This window comes from Ovis aries, chromosome 4, assembly GCF_016772045.2.
Source record: "Ovis aries strain OAR_USU_Benz2616 breed Rambouillet chromosome 4, ARS-UI_Ramb_v3.0, whole genome shotgun sequence".
NCBI lineage: Eukaryota > Metazoa > Chordata > Mammalia > Artiodactyla > Bovidae > Ovis > Ovis aries.
This window is the reverse complement of record NC_056057.1, coordinates 62,606,293-62,634,006: the sequence shown is the minus strand read 5'-3', so window position 1 is coordinate 62,634,006 and position 27,714 is coordinate 62,606,293. Positions and strand designations below refer to the sequence as shown.

Here is a 27,714-nt window from a genome sequence, read left to right as displayed (position 1 = left end):
CTTGAATCTTGAAATCCAGCCAGTCAGTCTTTACTGAGTACTTGCCCTGAGTTAAGAGCTCCAGTCAACATAGGTGCTTTAGGGATTTTAAAAAAATGTGCAGTCCCCAAAATGACCGAGAAAGAAGGCTTCTACAAAATGACCTACCCACGTTTCCTTCCTGAGGTTATTTAATCCTGGATAGGAGTAGAGGTCTGCGATTAGACTTGGTTCATGTCCTGTACCCCAGGCTATCTGTGTCTGACAGTTTGGGGAAATTCCATAACCTTTCTGTGCCTCAGTTTCCCCATCCATAGAATGAAGGCAGCAGGCACCCCTTTAGTTTGGATGACATGTAGGTGAGAGGTGCACACAGGAAACCCGCAGTCCATGCTGACCACTATTTTTAGCTCAAGTGACTCTTGGTATAGCTTCTGTGTCCATCTTCCATTCTCCATTCCTGTGACATACTCAGACAAAAATCAATCAGTGAAGAAGAAATATCGCATGACATCCCTTATATGTGGAATCTAAGAAATGATACAAATGAACTTACAAAACAGGAAGAGACTCTCAGAGAATGAATTTATGGTTCCTGGGGAGAAGGATGGTGGGGGGATGGGATAGTTAGGGAGTTTGGAATAGACATGTACACACTGCTATATTATTATTTTAAATGGACAAACAACGAGGACCTACTATATAGCACATGGAACTCTGCTCAACATTGTGTGGCAGACTGGATAGAAGGGGAATTTAGGGGAGAATGGATATGTGTGGCTGAGTCCCTTTGCTCTCTGCCTGAAACTATCACAGCATTGTTAATCGGCTATACCCCAATATAAAATAAAAAGTTAAAAGAAAATATCAATCTGACCCTGACCAAGAAATGGTCCTTGCTTGGTGTTTCAAAGGCTGTACATGATTTCATCCTTAAGCCCAGGATTACTTTTGAAGGTGACATGATGGGAACAACGACCAGCACACAGGGTGGCCTTCACAGTCTGGCAGGCGGGAAAGCACCTGGCCCTTTCCACCAGCCTCCTTTGTTCTTTGAGGTTTATTTTAGTCCTCTGAGTCTGATACCTAATGGAAGCCTGGCACGTAAAAATAACTCTCATCTGAGTAGAGTTGTAAAACAGCTAGCTCTTTGAAAGTGAGAGTCAGGGATGAAGCCTGTGGCTTGATCATCCCCATTATTTTTAGAGAGAAGCCCACCTTCAGGTGCCCACCCGTCCTTCCTGGTCCCTGCCCCCTGGGGTTGATCAAGGCCAGCAGGAGTGTGACCTGAACCCACCCCCCTGCCCCCCATCCCCCGCCAGTGCTCCAGCTTCCTCATTTTGGTCTTTTGCCAGCAGTCTTCCCTGAAGTCATTACTGGTCATTGACCTCTTCCCCAGAAGAATGCTCAAGAGGTCTCTGAACTTGAAACAACTTCCACATTTGCTTTTACGCAGGAGCCCGTTCCCTTGTTTGGGCTGGGTGGTCTAAAACCAGGCCATGCAGGGAAATAACCCTGTGCCTGTGGCTTGTCAAGGAAACAGTCTCCGAGAAGAGTTGGTGTGTGCCAGAGCTCATTACCTGGGGCAGCTGAGTTGTTGGTTCTCAAATTAAGTATGTGGTTGGACCGACAAGAGTGAGTTAATAGGATAAGGAGTCGGGGCCCCAAAATCAGCCAGGCTGAGATGGGTCTGATTAAGAATCTAAAACTCACTGTTTCAGCCTAGAGCTCCTGCTGTGGGTGGAACCTTCCTGGCACAGCTGTAGGTAAGCGTGGGCGAGGGTGTGTACTGCACACTGGAGAGATGGGGGTGGAGGAGCCCTGAGGCAGCTGTCACCTGGCCTGCTGAGTCCCCCTCCTCTGTTATGCCGAGACAATGGTGGCCCTAGCAGGGGCTGGCTGTCATTCACTTTCCATGTTGAGACTTGAGCCCACACTGAAAGAGAGCAACAAGCACTCAGACCTGGGAATGACTAGTGACATGTTCAGCTGCCTGGTCTAGTGTGCGCCATCCCAGGAGGTGTAGATCCGGGCACTTAAAACCATCCCAGATGCCAGTGCTGGGTCTCTAACCAGACATGCTTCATTTTGTGACTCGAGGTTGCACTTTTTTGTTAGTCTGAGGGAGCTTATCCTAGGGACGGACTGTGGCCAGAGACCACAGCCTTTTCTGGCTTGGGCATCCAGGATCCTGAGGCTGTTTGTGACCCCTGCCCCGTGCCCTTGAGGATGCATGGGCGGGTTGGGGAGGTCAAGGTTCCGGGCACTGAGATTCTTCCAGGTTATCAGAAGCCTGCAGGTTAAAGTGCCTCATCTCTACCAGCTCTGCACAGGCACGTGGAGCTGAGTTGCATGGACAAGAAGGTGCTGGGCAACCAAGTCTCTCAGTTCAGTTCAATCACTCAGTTGTGTCCGACTCTTTGCGACCCCATGGACTGCAGCACGCCAGGTTTCCCTGTCCATCACCAACTCCCTGAGTTTACTCAGACTCATGTTCATTGAGTTGGTGATGCCATCCAAGCATCTCATCCTCTGTCATCCCCTTCTCCTCCTGCCTTCAATCTTCAACCCTTTTCTAAAAGCAGAGTGCGTGAGTTTTGCATTGCAGATGTGATACTTATTTTTAAACACTGTGTGCGAGCAGTGACGCATCCCCTGCCAGCTAATCTGTGTTGTGTAAAAGCACACAAACCGCAAATTATTGTTAAAAGGGAAGAAAGCCAAAGAACAGATGCAGTGAACCCCTTGTGTCATGTGACTCGAGGGAGAAACTCTGCAAGAGGCATTTCTGAGCAGCAGCAGAGGAAAGACCCATGTGACTGGAACGAACAGGCAGCAGATTCTGCCCACTTGTCCTCTCTGGGGTAGCTGACACCTTCCTTTGTCTCTGATTTTCAGGGCACTGATGATGGCCATTTCTGTGTGTGTGTGTGTGTATTCCTTATTGCTCTTTCATTAAAATGAAGCACAATAATTGGCTTGTACATGCTGAGAGAAAAGAGTCAGGAGTATAGAGCTTGCAGTATCATCAGAAAGGGAACAAACATGGGACTTGAGCGGGAGAATCATTCCAGGCCTGCATCTCAGCACTAGGTGATACTAGGCAGGCCTGGTTTACTAAAGTCAGAGACTGTCGTATAACCCAACTCCCCTTATCTTTAAAAAAAAATTGGTATTAAAATCTAAGAATAGAAATGATACTCCTTGGGCCAGTAGTAGGACTATGTTGTGTTTCCATGAATGAAATTTGAGACCTTCTGGATCAAGAAACAAAAAACGTGTGGGGGGATTTACTTCTTCCCTGTCCAGAGGTCAGGGGCTGGTTGGTCTGCACATTCTCCCTGAGGATGAGTGATGCCCTGATGCCCTGGGTGGGAACAGAAGGCTGTGGCTCAGGATCCCTTCTGTCCCTCAGTTTTCCTCATGGGGCTCAGGTTGCTGGAGGGAGGGCGCCTGGGGAGGGACTGCGGGGCCCAGGCCCTTCGCTCTCCCTCTCCAGATAGTTGCAGCCTGGCTCTGCCCGGTCCTGACCCCATCCCTTCTCTGAAGAAACTCCTGGTCCAGTGCAGGAAGCAAGCAGAACACAGAGTTTGAAGTTAGCAGCAGGGATGCTAGTGAGTCTTGGGGTGAATTGGGTGTCAAGAAAGGGTCCTGGAAGAGCTGATGATAAACACCAAGATCCAAAGTGCCCACCAGGAGAAGTTAGACGAAGAAGAGGCCCAGAGCTCCCAAGAAGAGGAAAGTGCAGGGGTGTAGAGTAAGAGGGCAAAGTATGGCTGGAGTACAGAGAGAAAGTCTCAGGGGAAGTAGGGAGCAATAAGGCTGGGCAGGAAGAAAGGGACCCCTTCAAGCAGGCCTTGAGAGGCCACCCAGAGGTGCGGAGTTACGCCAAGGGCAGAGGGACAAATGGAGGAAGGGCAAGAAGACCGAATGAAACTCTGGATTTTTCATGTGTTGATGGAGCCCTATCCTGAGGTGGCAGATTCCCTCTCCTAGTAGAGAGTGCCTAGAAAAGTTTCAGGGGCTGCAGCTTCTAGAAAGCCTTGCCTTTGGACATTGTGGGATATTGTTTCATGTTCCATAAGGAGCAGTCTTGTTAACGTGAGCCCAGGGCTGTGTTTTCTAAGAGGAACTTAGGAATCCAGGCCAACACTGAGTGGATGACCCAGCAGCAGAGCAGCTTCGCTCATCTTGGTACACTGTTCTTAAGGTTTTTCCCCAAATAATCGTCATCTTCCTCTCAGGTGCCCTTTAGGGCCATATCACAGCCCTCGCGGAGCTGACAGCAAAATTAAGCCTTGGACACAGCATGAGGGGTGTGGAGAGTTTTGCCTAGAACCTCTGGCTCCACCTGAGTCCTTTGGGTCAAGCAGCCCCCACCAATCCTGAGATTCCCCGGTCCTGGATTTATTTTGGGTGGCCTTTGAACTTCATGTTTTGAGTCCTTTTCATTCCAGAAGAACTGCGGCTATTTCTGTTTTGAGGTCAAGAAAACATCTGAGTTCATATATGAGGGACTTTCAGGTTTCTGGTTCCATGTAGGAAGATGAGGATGTCTAGAGTGGACATCATTGATTGGGCATGATTTCCAGGCCCTGAGGTCCTCCTTGGCAACAACTTGGGTATATGTGGAGCCAGATTCATTCTTTAGGATCCGATCCAGGTCCAGGCATGTTAACTACATGTTGGAGGAAGAAATCCTGGAATGATGAATGAAAGAGAGAATGCATCAGTGACTGAGTGCCCGTTCCAACCTGAGGTACAGTTTTCAAGTTGACAGTTTTCACCCCAGTGGTTCTTTCGACCTGTCTCTCTGTCCATTCCTGTGGCCCCCTCCAAGGTGAGTATCCCCTGGGGCGGGGGCACCTGACAGGCCTTCTCCAGGCCTGGCCCCTCCTGCAGCCACCTTCTTTATGCAGCTTGTTACCTCTGCATTTCCCTTGCATCAAAACATAAGTCTGAATCACATCCCCCAGAGCTTGTGAAGACTCAGTTAAGATCTTATTCTCATGGGAAGAGCCCCTATGTGGCTTTCCAAGGATACTATCCTAGCCCAGGGGGAAATGGGACAGCCTCTAAGTGATTGTTAGTTCTTGCCAGAGCAGCCATCCTCAGCGACCGTCTGCTGAAGGGCCACCTGGGCATCTTTTTAGATGCACATTCCCTAGCCCCAGTCTGAGTGAGTCTTACTGAACATGGGATGCCAGCCAGTGGTCAGAATCCCTAACAGACTCCTAGGTGTTTCTGGGTAAGTGAACAGCAGGGTGGACAATGCACATAGTGCTGGGTGGTGGGGTCCCCAGCTCTGCAGGAATCTGACCAGTCCTGCTGATACAGTGAAGCTCAAGGGCAGGGCCCCCTTTCCAAGTACTCTAAGCAGTCACCCTATTTGTGTACAGTGTGAGATGGGAGGGCTAACAGGGCTGGCTTGTTGGAGGGACACTGAGGCCGGACAGACTTTGAGGCAAGAGGAGGACAGGGGGAAACATGTGATTTGCTCACGAGAGATAAGAGGTGCCCTGAGCTGCCCTGACCCATGGCACCCAGGTCAGAGCTAGGCCTGGTACCCAGCTTCCCTGATGATATACTGTTATCTGCTCCTCACTGTGAGATTAGGGGTGGATCTGAAAAATGCTTCCCCTCTTAATGACTCACAAGAGAAGCTGAGAAAGCCAACCTCTAAGTCCTGATGCCTTTATGAACTGAGTTTGTGATGTCTTTTCCAATTTTAAAGACCTCTGACAAGATGTACAATGGTGAGCAGGAAACTCTCTGGGTCTGCCCGCAAAGTGTAGAGCACTTGAATGCTGAGATGTCAAGGACCTTCTTCCCTGAAGATAGAAAGGAGGCTTTACAAGATTAGACATCCTGCATCCCTTCTGTGTGGGAGCATGCTGGATGCTGTGTTTCATTAAGGCATGGCTATAAAATTGATGAGTGCTCTGGTCATGATTGTCTCTTTCCTGGAGGCCCCAGTCAGACACATTTTCTTAAGTGCATGCTCATGGTCACTTGGGTGGAGCCCACCACCCCCCTTCCACTGACTTCCTATTGCCTTGTGGTCTGAGAGGGAGGCTGGTAGAATGAGAGTGCCCTGCTGGCTGTGCTGGGAGCTCTCTCTATGGACCACTCGAAGGACCACAGGACTGGGGTGGAGGGGCGGTGGGCAGGCAGGGGGAGCCTCCTTGCTGTTGCTTCAAAGCAGAAGAGCGCCTTATACATCAATGAGAGTCTCAGGACACACAGCTTTGTATGGTATCTTTGACTGACATTCCTGCCCAGAAATGCAGGCTTGTTCTTGGAGGATGGGAGCTCTCTCTTCTCTGAGAAATCTTTAAGGAACTTCTCCAAAAGGTGTAGTGTGTTGCCCACACGCAGCACATTCTGCCTCAGACCCATTTAATCTACGTACTGTGCCTCACTCAGTCGTGTCCAACTCTCTGCGACCCCATGGACTGCAGCTCATCAGGCTCCTCCATCCATGGGATTCTCCAGGCAAGAATACTGGAGTGGGTTGCCATTTCCTTCTCCAGGGGATCTTCCCAACCCAGGGATCGAACCTGGGTCTCCCACATTGTAGGCAGACGCTTTAACCTCTGAGCCACCAGGGAAGCCCAAGGTACTGTGCCTCACCAGCCGTTTTTCACTGGGTATCAGGAAACTGAGTTGCCGTGGTTTTCCAGTGCAAGGACTATCTGAATGATAAGGATTTTTTTAGGAAGGAGGGTTATCATTATTATTGTTGTTATTCAAAGCTCATCATCCCCTCCCTTTAGAATTTTGAAAGAAAGTGTTACTCAGTCTGACTGTTTGAGACCTCATGGACTGTAGCCCACCAGGCTCCTCTCTCCGTGGGATTCTCCAGGCAAGAATACTGGAGTGGGTTGCCATGCCCTCCTCCAGGGGGTCTTCCCGATCCAGGGATAGAACCTGGGGCTCCTGCATTGCAGGCAGATTCTTTATCATCTGAGCTACTAGGGAAGCCCCTAAGCTTTTCTGATTACTGGCATGGCCCTTGGAAGGAAGGAGGAGGACGGGGACTTGCTGAGAGATGGGGGGACATTTTGGTTATAGGAAGGGAGGCCTCATGCTTGGCATTAATAGTAAGCAATAATTAATAGTAAGCAATAATTAATAGTAATGTTTGGGGTTAATAACTCCATGACTTCCGAAACTTCCAGGACTCCGGACCAGTTTTGCAGAGACTTTGGGGGAAAAACAGAGGTAGAGAGACAGCCTGTCATTGGATAGGCCTGGTTCAGGTCCCCATTTTCCCTCTCCTGGTTGGGTGATGGCATCCTCTCTGAGCCTCAGCTGCTGCTTCCCTAAACTGGGACTTACCCTCTGTCTCGAAGCCATGGTGCCCCCAGAACCCAGAAAGGAGAAGGGAAGCTTCCCCTGGGGAAGGGAGCTATGCGCATCAGAAGGACCAGAGCCCAGGGGACTGTGATGAACTCCCCCTCACCTGTACAGGGCTGTCACAGGACCTGCCCCAACACAGGACATATGGAGCACCTGGCCCTTCGCAGGTGTTTATAAATGACAGCCATTATTTATCACCTTGTAAATCTTGAGTTCTTAGTGCTGTTTTATAAGATTTGTGTTTTTTTTTTTTTTCCAGCATCATATTTCTTTAAGCGAGCCCAGTTTTGCTCCAGAGTAAGAGCTCAGAGAAAGAAATGCTCAGTTTGGGGAAGCATTGCCTGCACATTGCCTTTTCTAGGTCAGATGCCATGAGTGTTGGATCTGCCCTTCAGAACAGTCCTGCTGGGAGGTTGACACTGAGGGTGTTTTTGGTTTCTGTCTTTGGACTGCTGTTTTGTTACTGAGATTACCAGGTTTCCCCAGCTGGATTCATGCCTGAGGCTGTTGCTGGAGGTTTGCTGGAGTCTCCGGTCACTTGTCTGTCGTGCCAGCTGGTGGTCAAACGTGTACTCAGGTTCTTGAGTTCTGTCTGGCTCTCCTCATGGCTCCTCCAGCCCTGCAGCCCTTGAACATGAGCCTGCCCCAGAATCACCTGTTCAGACATTTGGGCTGTCTCCAGGTAACTCCTCTTGAGGTGGTTATTTGTAGCAAAGAGGAAAGCGGTAACTTTGCAGTGGAAACACGTGCAGACAGCACCATGAGGGACATAGCAGCTTCAGGTATCTTCTGATACGACATCCCCCTAGAAGGGTACAACCTCAGTTCTGTGGCATTTTTGCCAAAATGCATGATCCAAATTTAATCACAAGGAGACAATGAACAAACTCAAATTGAGAGGCTTTCTACAGATAACCGGCCATTACTCTTAAATTTGTCAGAGTCATGAAAGACAAAGACTATCACGGGTTGGAGTGGACCCAAGGGGCATGATGCATTGTGGGCTCCTGAACTGGAGCGGGAAGTAACCGTAGTGGACACTTGGCAAAATGTGAATATGGTCTGTAAAGTACTGTAGTTAAAAGTTGATAGTATTGGGTCACTTAAGGCCCTGATTTAGATAATTACACTGTGTTTCATAAGGTGTTAACTTTGGGAGAAGTTGCATGAATGGTCCCAGCATCTTTTTCACAACAGGGTGTGGAGTAAAGTGCTTGCGGTTTGGAGCTGGAAAGGCCTGCTACTGCTGCTGCTACTAAGTCGCTTCAGTCGTGTCCGACTCAGTGCGACCCCATAGACGGCAGCCCACCAGGCTCCGCTGTCCCTGGGATTCTCCAGGCAAGAACATTGGAGTGGGTTGCCATTTCCTTCTCCAATGCATGAAACTGAAAAGTGAAAGTGAAGTCGCTCAGTTGTGTCCGACTCTTTGCGACCCCATGGACTGCAGCCCACCAGGCTCCTCCGTCCATGGGATTTTCTAGGCAAGAGTACTGGAGTGGGTTGCCATTGCCTGGTCTGGGTTCAGATCTTGCCTCTGATAACTATTAGCTGAGCAACACAAGGCAGGTTGCATTTCCTGTGTGAGCCTCTGTTTCCTCACCCCCACCACTGGAGTTTCTCTGAGGATAAATGCATATGCAATCCACAGTGTGTAACATTCCCTTCCCCAGTGATAAAGAAGGGATTTGTCTTCTTTCCCACCTTCCAGCCTTTCCCTGACCTGCCCTTTATCTCTTGTCGACCTCCGCCGTGCACCTTCTCATGTGGTATTTTCAGAAACCTACACATGCATTTACACCCAGAGTCTAGAAAGCAGTTCCTTGTTGTTCAGTCGCTATGTTGTGCCCAACTCTTTTCAACCCTGTGGACTGCAGCATGACAGTCTCCGGGGTTTGCTCAAACTCATGTCCATTGAAGTCAATGCTACCATCCATCCATCTCATCCTCTTTACCGCCTTCTCCTCCTGCCTCAGTCTTTCCCAGCATCAGGGTCTTTTCCAACGAGTCGGCTCTTCGCATCAGGTGGCCAAAGTATTGGAGCTTCAGCATCAGTCCCTCCAATGAATATTCAGGGTTGATTTCCTTTAGGATTGACTAGTTTGATCTTCTTGCTGTCCAAGGGACTCTCAAGAGATTTCTCTAGCACCACAGCTCAAAAGCACCAATTTCCAGGTTGTAGAGATGAGAAACTCTCTGACTGGCTCTTGCTGTGTGAAGCCTGAGACAGGATTGAGTCCTGGTCCATCCTGCTTCAGTAGCCCTTTTGCCATCTCAGGCATCCCTTAGGATTCTCAGTCAAAGCCTTTTAGACCCTAGGCCAACAGCATTGGCATCACCTGAGAGTTTATCATGAATGCAGAGTCTGAGGCCCCACCCCAGACCCAGAGACTCAGAATCTGCATTTTACCAGGTGATTTGAGATTCAAAAAATCCTCTGCTCGAGGACTTGACTTGCAGAAGAGCAATGTCTCCTTGTCTGTATCTACAGAGGGGGCTAGATGAGAGTCGATGTGAGAGCTGAGAAATGTGAGCTCAGGATAGAAAAGTCTTCAGAATACATCATTCCAGGTCCATCCTTGTGTGGAATTCTCTCCCCTAAAGACTTTAGAGGCCTGAGGTCCTGCCAACAGCCTGGGATTCCAGGTGGGGCCTCTACATGGGATAGCCTGGCCAGGGTCTTGCCTGGAAGGGATTGTTTGTTTTCTGTGGGACTTGGGTTTCTTGTTCTGTTTACTCGCCTGTGCCAAGCATGCCTGGGGCCTCCACACAGAGGCTGGTGGCATCCAGCTGCAGAGGGTGCCCAGCAGCACAGGCTGCTTCTAAGCGGCAGAGGCTTTGTGGCAGCTGGAGTCCTCTCAGCTGGACTCAGGTGCTGTGCAGGCTGTCTTTTAAATGAAGTTAGCCTTTGTTGGATGATGCAGCTTTGAGTGCCTTTAAGTTTAACCACCAGTAGGCTCTACGAGGTGAGACCACCACCAGCCCCATTTTGTAACCTTGGACTCTGGGACTTAGAAAGGCTAGTAGGAGCCTAAGGTCATGTGGCTTGTAAGTGGAGCTGAGATTTGAACCCAGAGCTACCTTCAAGCCCAGGTCTTGAACCTTACGTTGTACTGGCCCAGGTTCCCTTCAGTGTCTAAAGCAGGACGGCCATCCCAGTGCCCTCTCATACACAGCGCGGCGGTGGTGATCCCGCAGTGTCCTTCCTGTCTTTTTGTGGTTGCCCTGGGTGGACCACTTGCCAGGCTCCCTGACTCCACTCTCCAGTGGGGCTGGAGATGCTGATGGTCACTCTTGGCACACAGGACAGATAACTGGGTTTTGCAGTTCCCAGAGAAGGAAGAGTGGCAGGCTGGGAGACCAGGCAGAATGTAGGCAGTCGACGCTTGGCATGGTGCAGCTCCTGGAGGCAGGGCTGGGCCAGCGTCCAGGCTCTGCACAGTGCCTTTGAAGTGTGGCCACTTCCACAAGGCCTGGGGCAGTCAGAGGGTGGGCTGCACCTGGGCAGGAAGCCGCTCAGGGCAGCACCACAGGTGGAGGCTGTGCTGTGCAGTCGCTGTTACCGTTCTATAGTCGGTTTCCTTCCGTGTCTTCCCCCTTTCTAACAGAAGAGCAGAGGAAAGCGGAAAACCACCAGAAATTCTAAATTAATACCCAGCCAATTTGGCTCATCCTTTCTCCAAGACTCCAGTGAGGGAGAGGCTGGTGTTTTTAAAAATCTCATTCTCTATCAGATGCAACTGAAAGGCTCAGAGGTAATTAGCTGTTCTAGAAAGACTGTATCATCACCTTAAAAAGCTGCCTCGTGGGAGTAACCATTATCTGTAGTGGGATGGGAACATGGCAATAAAAATAGACTGTGGACCCTCCTCTGTGGGAGCTGAAGAAAACCAGCCTATTAGTTTAAGGAAAATTAGGCAGTGGGCCAAAAGTTACCACTCTCACTTTTTAATTTGAAAAAAATCTCACAAAATGAGTACATTTTACTATGAAAATTTAGAGGAGTCAGAAAAGCACAAATAATAAAGAAAAATACCACCTTCGTACCACCATTTGGATGAATTATTCTGAGCATCTTGGCAAATACACCTCCGATCTCCATTTCTTTTGTTCCTGAATGAATGTTTATTTGTATGAAATTGGGATCATGCTGATGTTCAGTATTATAAAGCACTTTTTTTTCCCCTCAGTATTTGCTTCATGTTATTAAATGCTCTTTTTAGTAGTGAAATGGCTGTATTAGGTAAAGGCGTCATAATTCATCTAAGGATGGCAGCAGCTAGGATAAGGATGACCATGAGTAGGATTTGTAGAGAACTTGCTTTGTGCTGGGCACTATTCTGAGCTCTGTTCTCACTTTGTCATCACACAGTGCTGTGAGATAGGTACTCTTGTTATTCCCATTTAGCCTTTGTTTTTTGGCGTTTAAGCTTTTCCTTTTAAAATATAAATATTTTAGACAACTCAGTACTAAGCATACATATTTAAGCACACTCTTGGTTACCTGTAGGTTGCTGCTGGGTCAGAGAGTCTGCATATTTTAAAGCTCTGATGCCTGTTGCCCATCATCCTAGAATGAGTCTCCACTCTCTGTCCCCTTACCTCTTCCCAGTCGTTCGGTCTGGAGCCAGTGAGTTGGCTCTTCACATCAGGTGGCCAAAGTAATGGAGCTGCAGCATCAGCAAATGTCTATTGATACCTTCCTGGGCACCAGAACCCGTGCTGGACACTGTAGGTGTACCGATGAATGAATCGTGGCTCTTTAATCTCAGGAACTGGTGGGAAGACCATCTTGGAATGATTATTGACTGGGTGTAAGGTTCGCTGTACATAAAGCCAGGAACAGTGGTTCAGGCTCAATTCTGTTCCCACCAGTGGCCTGTATACACAAGTTACCTCTCTGGCTCTCAACTATGCTGATTCTCAGAAGGGAAAGGGTTAGCTGTGCCTGGTGTCCTGGCCCTCAAGGCCGTGCAAGGTGGGTAGGGGAGAGGGATGGCAGCTGCACATGACACACAGACATCGTGTTTCATCAGGAACGAAAGCCGAGAACGGGGGAGGGGGTGGTGGTGTGAGCTCCTGTCGCTCACTCCTCTGCTCCTGGGAGATAAACAATTGGAAAAAAGTAACAGCCTTGGACTCCAGAGACTCCTCTCCTTTGAAAACTGTATCGTATGTAAGTCACTGCCCCATGATGATCTTGCAGTGAGGAAGACATGTTCCATATTTCACATGGGAGGCGGGGAGTGGCCTGCAGAATATTTCTGGCCTCTCTTGAGCTTTGCAAGGGGGTTCGAGTTTCACGGGCAATGTGGCTCTTTGATTCTGGGTTCCAGCGCTGTGTGGGGAAGTGTGAAGGCGTTTGTCTCAAGTTTGATTTAGAAAACTGAGCTGCAGGTGGAAAGCATGTAACGTGACTCTTTTCCCCCAAATGATGTGGCTTTCTCATGTTTCACTTTTGAAAATGGTTAACAAGTTCCCAAAGTGAGCAGGCGATTTTATCAGGATGGCAGAGCATATAGCACTCGGAAACCAGTTTTCCAGCTATTTTTTTTATAGGTTTAACACCTGCAAAGTGGCATTTTCTGCAAAGAGGTGACAAGGATAGCAAAGAGTGTAAAAACAAAATTCCATAGAAACTCTTTCTCAGACTCTGGAGTAATGGGGCCACTGACCTAAATAAGAGCAGAAATCCTCCAGTACAATGAGCTCACACTGCCAAGATGGGCTCAATTGAGGCCGTGGCATCCTCCACTCACACACCGGTCCCATGTGCATTCAAGCCCCAGACGACACGCAGGCTGCTGTCTAGAGACAGCCAGGCTGCCCCAGACCCTCCTAGAGAGGGTTTCTGGCTCCAGGACCCTGGCTGAAGCCTGGGTGATAACAAGGCTGTATCCCTGGATGGAGACACTAACTAAAGAATAGAATTTTATCGTAAGAATCCCAGGAACTGAGCAGACTTCGTCAGGCTCCAGGGCTGGGTCGGAGAGAACTGTTCTTGGTGGACTATCCAAAAAACAGCGCAGACTCAAAATACAGTGCCACACGTGGGAGCGTGGCATTTAGTTTTCTGCGAGCACAGTTTTTAAAGTAAGAACAGGTGGCATTAATTTTAATTTAACCCAGTAGATCCAAAATAGTAACATTCAACATTTATGTACATAATTAGCATAAAAAATACCAATGAAATAGTTTTCCTTCTTTTCATGTGCTCTTTGAAATCCAGTGTGTTTTACCCTTAGCGGCACATCTCGCTTCATAACCATCGCATTTCAAATGCCCAGGAGCAGTATGTGGCTCATGCCTGCTGTCTTGGACAGTGCAGGTGTAGAAGCTGTATCACTCAGCATCTTATGAGTGAGGCCAAAAGGCTGCTGGGCCTATAATGATCACTGTAGCATTTGGTGTCGAGTCTTTCATAGCATTCTTCTGCCACTGGGGTGGGGGCGGGGGAAGCTTTCAACCTCAATAGCTTAAACTGTAGACAGTAATACTTTCCATTTTCATAGGGCCTTTCCATTACAGGATCCTTTAGTACGCTCTATAGGGCCTTTCCATTACAGGATCGTTTAGTACGCTCTCCTAAAACTGTGAGAGAGGCCAGGCAGGAACCATTCCTTTGGCACATGTTTATTAAGGGTATGCTGGGTACTAGGTCCTGATTGGCAGACAACTTCTGCCTTCTTGGAGCTCAGATTCCAGCGGAGGGGAAAAACATCATGCATCACTGTAGTTAGAACTGTAGTGGGTAGGAGCAGGGGCTATGGAAGCACAAGAGAAACACTCCTAATTCTGCCCAAGATGTCAGGGGAGCATTTGAGAGGCGAGAGGTTTGAGCAGAAGATGGAATGACATCTTTGCTAGGAAGATGAACTGGAGTGAAAGGTAGATGCATTCTGAATATCATCCACTTGGGTTAGAACTTCTGTACCTGGAATGTCCATTTTACAGCCCAGACAGGTGGCAGGTTAGGTCACCTGCTTGAAATCCTACTAGATGTCCAGAGGCAATAGATTCTGGAAGAGTTCCGATTAGCTAGTTCTGGAGCAGCTTTGCTTCTAAAATGTGTCCCTGGATGTGGTCTTTAGGAAGGAAGTGGTGGGAAGAGCCCTGCCCTGAAACTTAATGATTGGCTGACCTCCATTCCATTGTCCTTTTCTGCCTTCAGCTACCATTTTGTTTTGTTTTGTTTTGAGATCTGACACTAGAACATTTGTATACAATTCTGTAAGATCGCTCTGTTAAAAAGTGAAGTTGCTCCTGTCCAACTCTTTGCGACCCCCTGGACTGTAGCCTGTCAGGCTCCTCCCTCCATGGGATTTTCCAGGCAAGAGTACTGGAGTGGGTTGCTATTTCCTTCTCCAGGGGATCTTCCTGACCCAGGGGTGGAACCCCGGTGTCCCACGTTGCAGGCGCTCTTTACCATCTGAGCCACCAGGGAATCCCTTCCTTCTGTTAAAGTTCATGCTTTAAGTGCTGCTTGTAGTATTTCTGTTGTAGTTACTGGGGAGTCCTGGGGGAGACAGCACCATTTCTGGATGTTTCCATTCCCAAGCGAACCAACCACCCATTTGGAATTTCAGTGCAAGGATTTTAACCCACACAAGGAGCTGGGCTCTTGCCTTTTGTCCATACCAGGCCGTTGGCCACGACTCGGGCAAGACAGAGCACCCACACGCCTGCCTGGGGCCTGCTTCCCTCCAGGAATGGTGAGCCTCCTCTGCACTCAGCAGTTTTTATTTTTATCTCATCAGCGTGTTCCTCCTTTTAAAGTGTGAATCCTAGTGACCCGAATGAGCTGTCTGTCTGGGCCTGGGCCAGCAGGCCTAGGTTACTCCAGTTCAGAGGCGGCCCTGGTCTGGGGTAGCAGGGATGGGGGTTCCCAGGGTGACTGGATGGGGCGGGGCAGGGAGCCAAATTGGCCTGCCAGACGGACAAGTTCTCAAACCAGGAGAAGGTTATTCTTGAAGTAAACCAGACCCTGTATTCCTCTCTCCCTCATCCCCTTCGTAACAGCCCTTTTAAAAGAACAAGCAAAGTTTGCAAAATTCCAATGTTAATATTTAGAAACACAAAATCAAGTGGGCATACCTCTTCCAGTTTGGTTGTGGGTGGAATTCAGGCCTGTTGGCTTTGGCATCCACACATGAGACTCTGCTGAGATTTCATCCATGCTGATGCATCAGAACAGCATGGTTTCATACTTAGAGGTTGGGCACGGAAGTTGGGGGGGTTGCTCTTTCCCTGGAATTGAGTGACGGCTGCCCCAGGCTCACAAGGGAGGATGTGGTAGAGTTTTAGAAACAGGAAGACAGAAGGCCTGCCCCACCCACTGCTGGCTCATGGAGCTGGCATGAGTCAGAGGGAAGAACTGCAGGATTTGTGGGCCTCCTATGCTGGACCATGGAGAAGGAAATGGCAACCAACTCAAGTATTCTTGCCTGGGAAGTCCCATGGACAGAGGAGCCTGGCGGGTTACAGTCCATGAGATCTCAAAGAGTCGGACACAACTGAGCAACTAAACACACAGGCACACACACACAGACACACACCCACACACCCCTACCTACCTACCTACCTGTGTTAAGTGCTTTTCCTCTGGAGAGAGAGAGACACATACACACACACGAGAGACACACACACACACACACCCCACACACCTGTGTTAAGTGCTTTTCCTCTGTAGGTTCATGAATCTCATGCAGCTGTTCTGTGGGCTTATCATTATAGAGGTAGTTTTGCTTCCATAGGGCAGTGGTTCTCCAAGTGTGGTTACTGGACCAGCAGCATCACCTGGGAACTTATTAGAAATGCAGGTTCTCAGGCCCCACTCACGGTTTTCAGAATGAGGACTCTGGAGAGGGGCCAAGCTATCTGTGTTTTAACAAGCCCTCCAGGCAAGCCTGATGCACTCTAAAGCTTGGAAGCCTCTACCCCAGAGGTTAAAAACACAGGCCCAGAGCTGATCTGGGCTCAGACCTCAGGCTTATGGCTTTTGGCAAGTCAGGCAACCACTCTGCTTTGGTGTTCTCATCTGTAGATTGGAGGTGTGAATAGTACCCACTTCACAGGGCTGTGTGGATTACATTTAGGAGTATATGGTGAATCTGGGGCAGTGCCGGCACGTGGTGAGCACACCCTGAGTATTTGGTCTCCTTCACTCGGAGTCTGCCGGCTTTGATCCCAGGTCTGCTGAACCTCAAAACCATCTACTCATTTTATTGGACCAGCCGTCCCTTAGAAATCAAATTCAATTAACCATCACCATGTCTCATTCTGCAAACACTGGAGGCTGCTGTGTAGGCTTGCTGGCCAGGGGGGTCTCCTCCTCCTTAGTAGGAGCTGCTTGAACAGGGAGAGAAAGATTTTAAGACCAAGGCCAAGTTTAGCATGTGGCTGCCTTTATTGATTAGTGTGTCTGTCTTGGATACACGAGGGGTTCTTTCCTCTTGCTGTTGCCAGATATCAGGCAACTTAGTGTGAATTTCTGAGCCATTCCTGCTACTGGGCTTTAATGGAAGGCTATTAAGAGTGACTGCTTAATGTGGCAAGCCGGAGGAGTTGTGTGGGCTGTACATGTTCAGGGTGGGGTCAGCAGGAGGCTGTGTGTGGTTTGTGGACCTTGCCTGGCCTAGGAATTGGTCTGGTGCTGTTGATTTTGGGAAATGTGGGTGGCTGTAGCCACAGGAAAGGGCTGGTTGAGAATCAGTATTTTCTGAATCCTGGGCACATATCTTTCCATTTTATCATGATTAATAGAAGCTTTCAGCCCCATTTTGCAGCTGTGGGAAGGACTGCCATAATGAAGTACCATAGAATGGGCTAATTGAACAAAAGAATTTGTTTCTTCCTGGTTCTGGGAAGTAAAAATCTGAGATCAAAGTGTCAGCAGAGTTGACTTCTGAGGCTTATGGATGACTATTGTGTCTTCACATGGTCTCTATACTCAGCTCTGTCTAAATTTCCTCTTTTTTTTTTAAGGATGCCCGTCATATTTTATTAGGCTTCCCAAGTGGCACAGTGGTAAAGAAGCCACCTGCTAATGCAGGAGATGCGAGAGATGCAGGCTCGTTTTCCTGGGTCAGGATGATCTCATGGAGAAGGAGATGACCACTCATTCCAGTATTCTTGCCTGGAAAATCCTGTGGACAGAGGAGCCTGGCAGGCTGCGCTTGTGTTTTATTAGGGCCACTCTACTGGCTTCATTTTAACTTTACCTTTTTAAAAAGACTGTTCTTGATTACAGTCACATTCTGAGGTCCTAGGGATTAGGACGTCAGCCTCTGGATTTGGGTGGGGTGGGGCACTATTCAACCCATGACACCTGGCCTCAGATGATCCACGTGGGTCTTTCAGAGTGTGGTGAGGTGACTGAGCTCACTGAGGACAAACAGGAGGGAGGAAGGGAGGGGCTGAGGCATCATGTGGACAGTGCGGGTTCACCAAGCAGAGGGGAAGCTGTGGGGCAGGCCGGGCGGCGGGGGCATGGAGGGAAGGGAGGGTCCCAGTTTTAGGAGGTGATTGGTTGTAATAGTGCAGGCAAGTGACAGTGAGGGTTCAGAAACAGGTTGGATCTGCAGGAAAATTTCAACATTTTTACTGATAGATTTTTGAATGACTTGAATATGAGGAAAGATAAATGAGTTTTCTAGTTTCCTGAGAATATAGCATTTTGCAAAGATGATATTTCTGCCAAAGTCAGTGCCTAGAGTGTTTAATGATTCCAATTAAATCTCAGTGGGCTTTGGGGAAGATGACAGAATGAGTCTAAGATTCTTTTGAAAGGATAAACAGCTGAGAATAGTCAAGACATTTTTTTCATGAAGGGGGGTAATGATATCCCTTCTAGTTTGTTGCCCACGCACTGTCCAGAGTGATCTTTTTAAAGCATGGGTCAGGTCCCATCTGATGGTGTCACGCTGTCACACAGAATGGAATCCCTCTCTGTGCCGGGACCTGCGGGCCCTTGGTGGCTGGCTTCCCAAACCTTGCCTCCCGCCCCGCTCTCGCTCACTAAGCTCCAGTCACACCGGCTTCCTCCTTGTCCTGGAGAACACCCACCTTCAGCTTCGCTGTTGCCTGCACACAGAACTGTTTCTTTCTGGACTGGACTGTCTCCTGCTTCACTGTCTCTTTCGACTCAGGTTTATGCTGAGAAAGCACCTCCTGTTCAGGGGAGCCTCCCCTGATCACCCTGTTGTTCACTCTCCTCCGCTTTTACCTGGATTGTGCACTTTATTTACAGCGAGGTGGGCTCCAATCCACACTGCCTGCCTGATTGTCCAGCTTTGCCCCTTATTGCCATGTGGCTCTCTGGGTGTCAGTTGTCCTCGTCTGTAAAATGGAAATGACACTGCCTATGTCAGGTACTGTTGGGAGGATTAGATCTGGCACATAAAGTGGCCAACAGCCAAGTACTCTCTGGCTGGCACACAGAGTAAGTATTCCTTAAATGCCATTATTACTTGTTCAATGTAGCTTCCCCCAGTAGAAAGGGAAAGCAGACAGATGAACGCTTTGCCTGGTTCACTGGTGTGTATTCGGTGCCCAGAACTGTGCTTGGCACACAGTAGGGGCTTGATAAATGTTTGTTGAGTGAATACATGAAAGCATGATGGTAAAACTATTATAAATGCACAGTAATTAAAATAGTGTTTGTGTATGAGTAGAGACAAACATTAAAGGAGTACAAAGATAAAAGAATACAATAATAGCTCAAAGCCAATGCTGGTGTTTATGAGAATTTAAAATGGGATGATGAAGCATCACAAATCAGAGGGGAGAAAGGATGGATTATTTAGTAAGTGATTACTTACTAATGCAAATGATTACATCCTCTCCCACAGCGTACACCAAAATAAATTCCGATTTGATGTTTTGAGTTAAACCACAGAAAAATAAGGGAATGTATGAGATTATCTTATTTTCTAGGTAAGAGTTGGTTTTCTAAGACAAAGCACTGGGGAAAATAGACAGGTGGCTTGGACTGTTTCTACAAATCAATTTCTGTGTATCATAAGTATTAAGAAAAAGTTTATAGTCAATGTAGAAAAATTGCCACATATAACAGATAACAGTCCTTTACTATATAAATTGTTGCTTATGTAAATCTGTAAGGGATAAACATTAACATCTCAGTAGAAAAAATTATCCAAAGGGAAAATACAGATCATGCACAGAAGAAATGCACGCAGGCAGGCATATGGGGTGGTGGGGGGCGGGGATATTTAACTTCACTTCAGTTCAGTCGCTCAGTTGTCTCCGACTCTTTGCGACCCCATAAATCGCAGCACGCCAGGCCTCCCTGTCCATCACTAACTCCCGGAGTTCACTCAGACTCACGTCCATCGAGTCCGTGATGCCATCCAGCCATCTCATCCTCTGTCGTCCCCTTCTCTCCCTGCCCCCAATCCCTCCCAGCATCAGAGTCTTTTCCAATGAGTCATCTCTTCGCATGAGGTGGCCAAAGTACTGGAGTTTCAGCTTTAGCATCATTCCTTCCAAAGCAATCCCAGGGCTCATCTCCTTCAGAATGGACTGGTTGGATTTCCTTGCAGTCCAAGGGACTCTCAAGAGTCTTCTCCAACACCACATTTTAAAAGCATCAATTCTTCGGCACTCAGCTTTCTGCACAGTCCAACTCTCACATCCATACATGACCCCTGGAAAAACCAAAGCCTTGACTGGACAGACCTTTGTTGGCAAAGCAATGTCTCTGCTTTTCAATATGCTCTCTAGGTTGGTCATAACTTTTCTTCCAAGGAGTAAGCGTCTTTTAATTTCATGGCTGCAGTCACCATCTGCAGTGATTTTGGAGCCCCAAAAAATAGTCTGCCACTGTTTCCCCATCTATTTCCCATGAAGTGATGGGACCAGATGCCATGATCTCAGTTTTCTGTATGTTGAGCTTTAAGCCAACCTTTTCACTCTCCTCTTTCCCTTTCATCAAGAGGCTTTTTAGGTCCTCTTCCCTTTCTGCCATAAGGGTGGTGTCATCTGCATATCTGAGGTTATTGATATTTCTCCCGGCAATCTTGATTCCAGCTTGTGCTTCTTCCAGCCCAGCGTTTCTCATGATGTACTCTGCATAAAAGTTAAATAAGCAGGGTGACAATATACAGTCTTGACGTACTCCTTTTCCTATTTGGAACCAGTCTGTTGTTCCATGTCCAGTTCTAACAGTTGCTTCCTGACCTGCATATAGATTTCTCAAGGGGCAGGTCAGGTGGTCTGGTATTCCCATCTCTCAGAATTTTCCACAGTTTATTGTGATCCACACAGTCAAAGGCTTTGGCATAGTCAATAAAGCAGAAATAGATGTTTTTCTGGAACTCTCTTGCTTTTTTGATGATCCAGAGGATGTTGGCAATTTGATCTCTGGTTCCTCTGCCTTTTCTAAAACCAGCTGGAGTATTTAACTTATTGGTAATCAAAGAAATGGAAAGTAAAGTGAGATAGCATTTTTTTTCCACTCAGGTTACCCAGCAGGGGTTGTGTTGAGAAAGGTACTTTTCTAAATTGCTGATAATGGTATACCTGGGTAAAACTTCTCTGGCACAAAGTTGTAGAGGCTTAACTATATACACGGAGAAGGCAATGGCACTCTACTCCAGTACTCTTGCCTGGAAAATCCCATGGACGGAGGAGCCTGGTAGGCTGCAGTCCATGGGGCCGCTGAGGGTTAGACACGACTGAGCGACTTCACTTTCACTTTTCACTTTCATGCATTGGAGAAGGCAATGTGTTTTTGCCTGGAGAATCCCAGGGACGGGGGAGCCTGGTGGGCTGCCGTCTGTGGGGTTGCACAGAGTCGGACATGACTGAAGTGACTTAGCAGCAGCAGCAACTATATACATACTTTTTGACTTGGTAAAGTCAACTCTAGAAATCTAACCTAAGGAAATAAGTAGAAATTCATCTGATATATGTAATAATAAAGATAGTCATTATTCATAAATAATAAAAATATGGAAAAGATCCACATATCCAGCAATAGTGAGTTATGTACATATACACAGGAAATAGACTGAAATAGTCATCCAGACTTTAAAATATTTTTTCTGAGGTTATTTATATATCCATTCTTAACCGGGACCTTTTTTTCATTATGCTCACTAATGTCCCATTGGCCAAAGCAAGTCATATGACCAAGCCATTGACTCAGGGAGAGCAGACCACACGAGAGGTGACTACTGATAACCGCCTGTATAACCATCTACCATATGTGTTCATAATATGATTGCAGTTCCTAAACATGAGACACGTAAAGACACGTGCACATGTGGAAACAAGACAGAATGTCATCTGCGGTTATTCTCTAGTATCTTCTTCTGTACATTTTCAAAATTTCCTGTAGTGAGTATATATTTTATTGTCATTAAAAAATGTGTTAATTTTAAAAGAATGGCTGTGGGTTTGGAGATCTTAATATATGATAAAGGGCAGATTCAGGAGAATTATTGGATGAATAGAATGAACTGGTGTTGGTGACTTTTTAGATGATGGATGAGGCTGAGAGTAGGTGGGTTCAAGAATAAAATAGCTCAGGCCTTTTATTGGATGGTGTCCAAGTTGGAGGAAGTGATGTAGGATATCTTTGTGGTGGGAAATCTCCTCTAACAAGTTGAGTTTGAGGTCCCTCTGTGGCATTGTAGTTAAGAGTCTGGCAGCTAATAGAAATATAGACTTGGAGTTCAGAAGAGAAGTGGGGGCTGGAGAAAGGAGTATCTTTTTGAATCACTGGTGGTCACTGTGAGAGAAAATATGATTGAATTCTTGAGCTCACTAATATTTAAGGCCTTGGCAAAAGCAGTGCCAGACCAGTTCCAACCTATGACACTTCTTCCTTATCCTTTCCTGCCCCAGGCTGAATAACCCATCCCACCCCCATCGTCTGTGGTCTTGGCACTCTGTTCTTCTCTTTTGGAGCACTCGACTTGTTTGTAATTAAGTGACCACTTGTGCAATTAATTGATCAGTGGAGGTGCCCCCCACTGGATTGTCAGCTGCATGAGAGCAACGCAGGGTCTGTTTTGTCCACTGTTGTTAATCAGGGTTGCCTGACATAGGTTTTCCAGGAGGATGAGTGAATGAAAACAGCAAGCAACCCAAAGAGGTAATGGATAAGAAAGATTCAGAGAAGGTGCAGGGGGCCCAAGAGAGTTTCAGGAGAAAAATTTCAAGGAGAGAGCAGGCAGCAAGTGCCAGTGGCGGTAAGAGACGGAAAAAGATCAACAGAGAAAGCAGCGTTAGAGTGGGGCTGCAGTCAGGTCCTGGGGGAAAGGAGTGTGATCAGTCATTCGAGCAAAGGTGAACTGTTTGGTCTTAGAGAAGAGGACAGGAAGATCTTCTGAGTGGAAGGATAGTAAGGAGGGAGGGACAAATACAATTTGTCCCTTAGCATCCATGGGACATTGGTTCTAGGAACCCCCGTGGATTCCAAAATTCAAGGTTGCTCAAATCTCTTATATTAAATGGCCTAGCACAATGGATACAGTTGGCCTTTGTATCCACAGATACTGGGATTTTCTCAGAGTGCTCCTCAAGTCTGGTCTGGAGATCTTAGATGTGTTAGATGTGAACCACATGAAATTGGCTGTGTTGAAATCTTCGTGAAATTGGCATTCTTTGCTATTATACGCTAACTCAGGAGTTCTCAAAGTATGGGTCCCAGTCTGGCAACTGCCTCTCCTGGGAACTTGTTAGAAATGCAAATTCATATTTAAATAGAAGACCCTGGGGTAGGGCTCAGCAATGCATTTTAATAGCCCTCCAGATGATGTTCACTAAATCTCAAGAACCACTGCCCTAACCCCTAAACTACAAGCAAGTGGTTGTTGGAGGTTAACTTGCTCCCCTGACATTTATGCAGGAGCCAGCAACAAAACAACTCCAAGAGCAGGGATGTCTGTTTTCTTACTGCCTGCTTTCTGGGAGAATTTTTGAAGTTGTCAACTCAAAACCTGCTTTGGAATTCCCTGAGGTTGGAGAATTGGGCTGATAAGATTGAGGCCCCTGTCTTGCAGAGGCTTCTTCCCTGTTGTGTGGTCAGCAGTTTTTGCTGGGATTCCGGGCAGCTTTCCTGGCCTGACTCTGAGCACGAGTTTCTGAGCCAGCCAGTTAGGGGAGTGGGGATGGGGAAGGGGAGCCTCCTGGGCCTCCCTGAATTCACTATTTTAAACTGAAGACAGTGAAGGACCCCAGGGATTACAGACTAGAGGATAAGATTTCACATCAAGCAGCTGGAATTCATAGCCGCGATGTCCTGGACCTATAGCTTTGAAAACTTGGTGAGATGCTGTTGCTTAACAAAACCCAGCCTCGGCCCACTGGCCTCCATCCTCGCCAAGACTCGGCACCATTCTGGGTCACAAAGCTCCTGCTGCACCGTGGGACTCCCCAGAGATAAAAGCTAGGCAGCCCTGATTACTGCTGTTACTTTCAAGAGGCTTGACTTAGCTGCAGCTTGCAGTATGGACACTCAGCAGCAAATGTTAATTGCTGGAGGCACAGAGTGGATTTTTCCCTCTTTGTAACTCAGAGGAACAGGTATCCAGACACCAGGCAGATCCCCACACATTTGAAGGTGACCCCGCAAACCAGGGGTTGAGATTTTCCAGATAACCGAGGCTCTCAGCAAAGAGTAAGTGCCCATTTGCCCCTGCAGTGGGGTGCCTACTGGCATTCTAAAAGCCTGTGCACATGATGCTTTGGAGGCTTTGCTGCCTGGGATTTGTGTTCCAGTCTGTTCTATGTTGTTGAGCACAGTGTCATGGGTAGATTCTGAGGAGCTGGAACCTACCCTGTCCCGTGTTGGGAATATTCATGGGAGGGGAGGCAAGAGCAGGAGCTCCCTTTCCTCTCCTGGAAGAACTTTGGGCTTCCCTGCAGAGCACAGACATGTGTCCAGTCTAAGTTCTTTCTTATTTTGCACACTTATAAAGGTAAATCTTCCTATGCTGCCAAAATCACAGGAAAGATAGGAGCACTTGGTTCTGGTTCTAGTTTATTCATATAATTTTGAGAAAATGACTACATCCAAATACTTTTTTTTTTCTCTCTCTGTGAGTGGGCTTTAGTCATACTTTTTTCCCACTAGTGGGCCTCTGTGTAAAATATTGGGGGCAAAATATTGAAAATAATTATTTTTTATCAAGAGTATTTGGAAATCTAAAATTCCTGTACCCACTGCTCTAGTGTCTTCAGAGAAAAATATCCAGTTAACAAAGGACAGGAAGGAGATAGTTCCAGAACTTCAGTTAAGTGACAGAGGTCTGAGTGTTCACTGTACAGGGCTGCTAAAGCTCTCGTGGGCCTTCCAGTGTCACTCATCGGTGCTGGAAGACATTTCCCAGTACTGACACCCCACCCCGCTGTCATTCACTAGTTCTGATGAAAGAAGAGTTGAAAATGGCCAGTAAAATGGTGGTCAAATAAATGTAAATTTGAGTAGCCTTATAGCACCTTTCCCACCTATTGGATTAGGGAGGATGTGCAGAAATTACCCAGGACAGGGGAGTGGGTTGTAGAACTACCGGTGGAAGTCTAAATCTGCCAAGCAATTTTGCAAAAGTTATTTAAAATCTTAAAAATGCGCATAGCCCTTGACCTCCTGGAAAATTTCTGTTTGAAACAAAGTTATGCAGAAAGTAGTATGTTCCAAGTTTTTCACCAAAACGATAATTAAAACAGTAAAAAACTAGAAACAGCCTTGATGTCCAATAAGGATTATTAAATTATAGCATATATGTATATTTATATCTGTATCTATATGTATATCTTTATTACAGTTACATCAGACAGTACTTAATAACATGTAATCATATCAGTTAATAAAAATGACAATAACTTATAACTTAACAGTTTTAAAATAATAGAAACAACATTATGATTCCAATTTTATAAACTATATGTTTTCACTTTTTTTTGAGTCTAAAAGGATTTATATCAGAATGTTAATGGTAATTCCTAGGTTAGAGAATTACATTTCTTTTCTCTTTCTTTCCTTTTTATTTTCTAAATTTTCTGCAATAAATATGGGCTTAGTAAATTATTTCTTTTAAAAAATAAGGAAAAGATTCCTATGAAATATGCCCTCATAATTGCTGCTTTAAACAACTTCATGCCCAGAGCCATCTAGCTGGCTGGTTTGCATTATAAGAAGGAATAAACGTTTGCTTTTTACTGATTAATGGGGAAGGAGGACCTTGTCTCTGACAAAACACAGAGGTGAATTTCATCTCGCCTAAAAGGAAGAGAAGCCTTTGGTAAGAGGTGAAAGTTCAGCACTGAAAGCTAGATGAGGAATTTTGGCTGGAGCATTAAGCTGGAATCACAGACCCTATGTTGTGTTAGATAACTTTCTAATTTCCAGTGTGTTCTGAAGGTGGAAATTTTCTTCTCCTGCACGTTCAGTGAATGGCTCTTACCCTCTCCCAGAAAAATGAAACAAGAAACTAACCTCTTGAGACGGTGGCAGTGACAGTTGAAAGCAGCAGTAGTTAAGTCTCACTGGGCACAAGTGACGCTGCTTGTTCCTAAGGGTTGGGTGATGGGCGGGAGGGGCCAAGAGCAGAGCCAGGCTCATTTCCTTGTGAAGAACAGCTGGGGGGATCATTTACACTGAGAATTGTGTGAAAATACCATTCTTCTTGGCTGAAAATATGTGATCAAATGTAAAGTGGGGCTTTAGAAATACTCATTTCATGGTAGCTTGACAGGCTTAGGATGGAAACATTAGATGGTTGAAGAGGAGAGGGTGAGGATGAATGGTGATTTCATCCAGGTTAGAAAGGGCTAACAAAAGCATCAGAGAAAGCCCCAGACAAAGGCCCTGAAGGAGGAGCATTAATCAGGTCTGCAGTGGAGTTGGAGGCTGGGGTTTCACACTGGCACCTGGGGTCTGCAGGGAGTGAGTCAGTTGAAAGTGAGAGGAAGAATTATTTTGAGGCCAGCCTTTGTGTGAAATATCAGAAATCAAATCGTTGGACTGCAGCATTACTTTGAAATGATTCAATAATATTGATATATATATGCACATATGAATTGGTGGATGGTTAGAAGGACAAATATGTGAGAAAAGAAATATGGCAAAATGCCAACAGTTGTGGACTGTGGATGGTAGGTGTGTGGGTCTTCACTGTACAGTTCTATAAACTTCACTGAAGGTTTGGGGGGAAAAATCATTAAAATATTGGGATCAAAAAAAGCAACTAGATGGCAAAACCTAAACTCTTGACATTTACAGGAAAGATAGGTAACATGGAATCCCACAGGAGTCCCCAAATACAAAAACCTGGGATCTGAAAGAGCCCCAAACCCTTAGTTATTGGCCCAGGAGCTGGCCAGCACACGTTTAAAATGTGTGTGTATATATGTTACCTCCATATTCGCAGGATTTGGCACACAGAGAGGTCCTGCAGTGCGAAAGATGAAAATGTCAGAAGGAAGCCTAATGAATGGAAAGGGAAGATAGGAAAACATGACAAGATCACCCCGGAGACCCCTCTCATGGTTCTGAGCCAGTTGCTAAGAGAAGACCCAGGAAAGTGGAAGTGTAGAGGCAACAGGCTCAGCTGCAGCCCACCTTTTGCCAGGTGAGGCCATGCAGGATGGGGACACAGTCCCCACTGTAGGTGTTTGATCTGGTGCACTTGATCTGGTTGGTTCATATACCACAGCCCCGAGCCCACTGCCACCATGAAAGCCAAGGAATAAACAAAAAGGGTTCGGGAAAAGCAGCTGGGGAAAGGTGGTGAAAAGGGTTTCTTCATCCAGGAAAAACTCTCTTCAAATGATATTTGCAGCATTTTCTGATTGTATTAGCCAGATGTCTCCTTCTTGTGTAAACGTGTGTTGAAAAAAAAATTGAAGGGGAAGCCTCAGGTTCCAAGAAGTCCTCAATTCACTTGGATCAGAGAGATGAATGGTAACAACTTGCAAGCCTCCTTGACTTAGGGATGTCTGGACCTGCGTTATCATAACCACTTGGATTAAGAATGATCAATAAGAACCTCATCCAAGGTCTAAGGCTTCATCTCTTAACAGTTAAATATGACACTGGGGAGGAAGTTGGATGAAATCAGGAGGTACCAGTTAGGGCCCTGAGCTGAGTTTGAATGACCACTTTGCTTTTGAGTAGTGAGAGTAAAGATTTTGTTTTGTTCATTGCTCTGTCTCTGGTGCCCAGAGTCACGCCTGGCATGTAGTGAGTGCTCAGTAAATATCTGTCGGATGAATTAAAAACAAAAAAAAGTGAGTCCTTTTAAGTCATACGGACCTGGGCTCAATTCTCTGTTTCTAGCTCTTGTGTGGACCTTACACAAGCCAACTAATCACTCTGAAGCTGCAAAATAGGAGTAGAAATTCCTGCCT

General features: G+C 46.8%; 1 protein-coding gene and 1 long non-coding RNA gene across 5 annotated transcripts in view; one reads left to right on the top strand and one right to left on the bottom strand.

The window, feature by feature from the left end:
- Window positions 1-27,714, top strand: part of EEPD1 (endonuclease/exonuclease/phosphatase family domain containing 1) — a 164,733-nt gene that overhangs the window by 39,272 nt on the left and 97,747 nt on the right. The window lies entirely within an intron of this gene.
- LOC132659738 (uncharacterized) lies at window positions 618-26,763 on the bottom strand. The gene is made up of 2 exons (XR_009600490.1): window positions 15,433-26,763; window positions 618-4,679 (listed from the first exon to the last, which is right to left on the bottom strand). It is a non-coding gene; the product is annotated as an uncharacterized LOC132659738 (long non-coding RNA).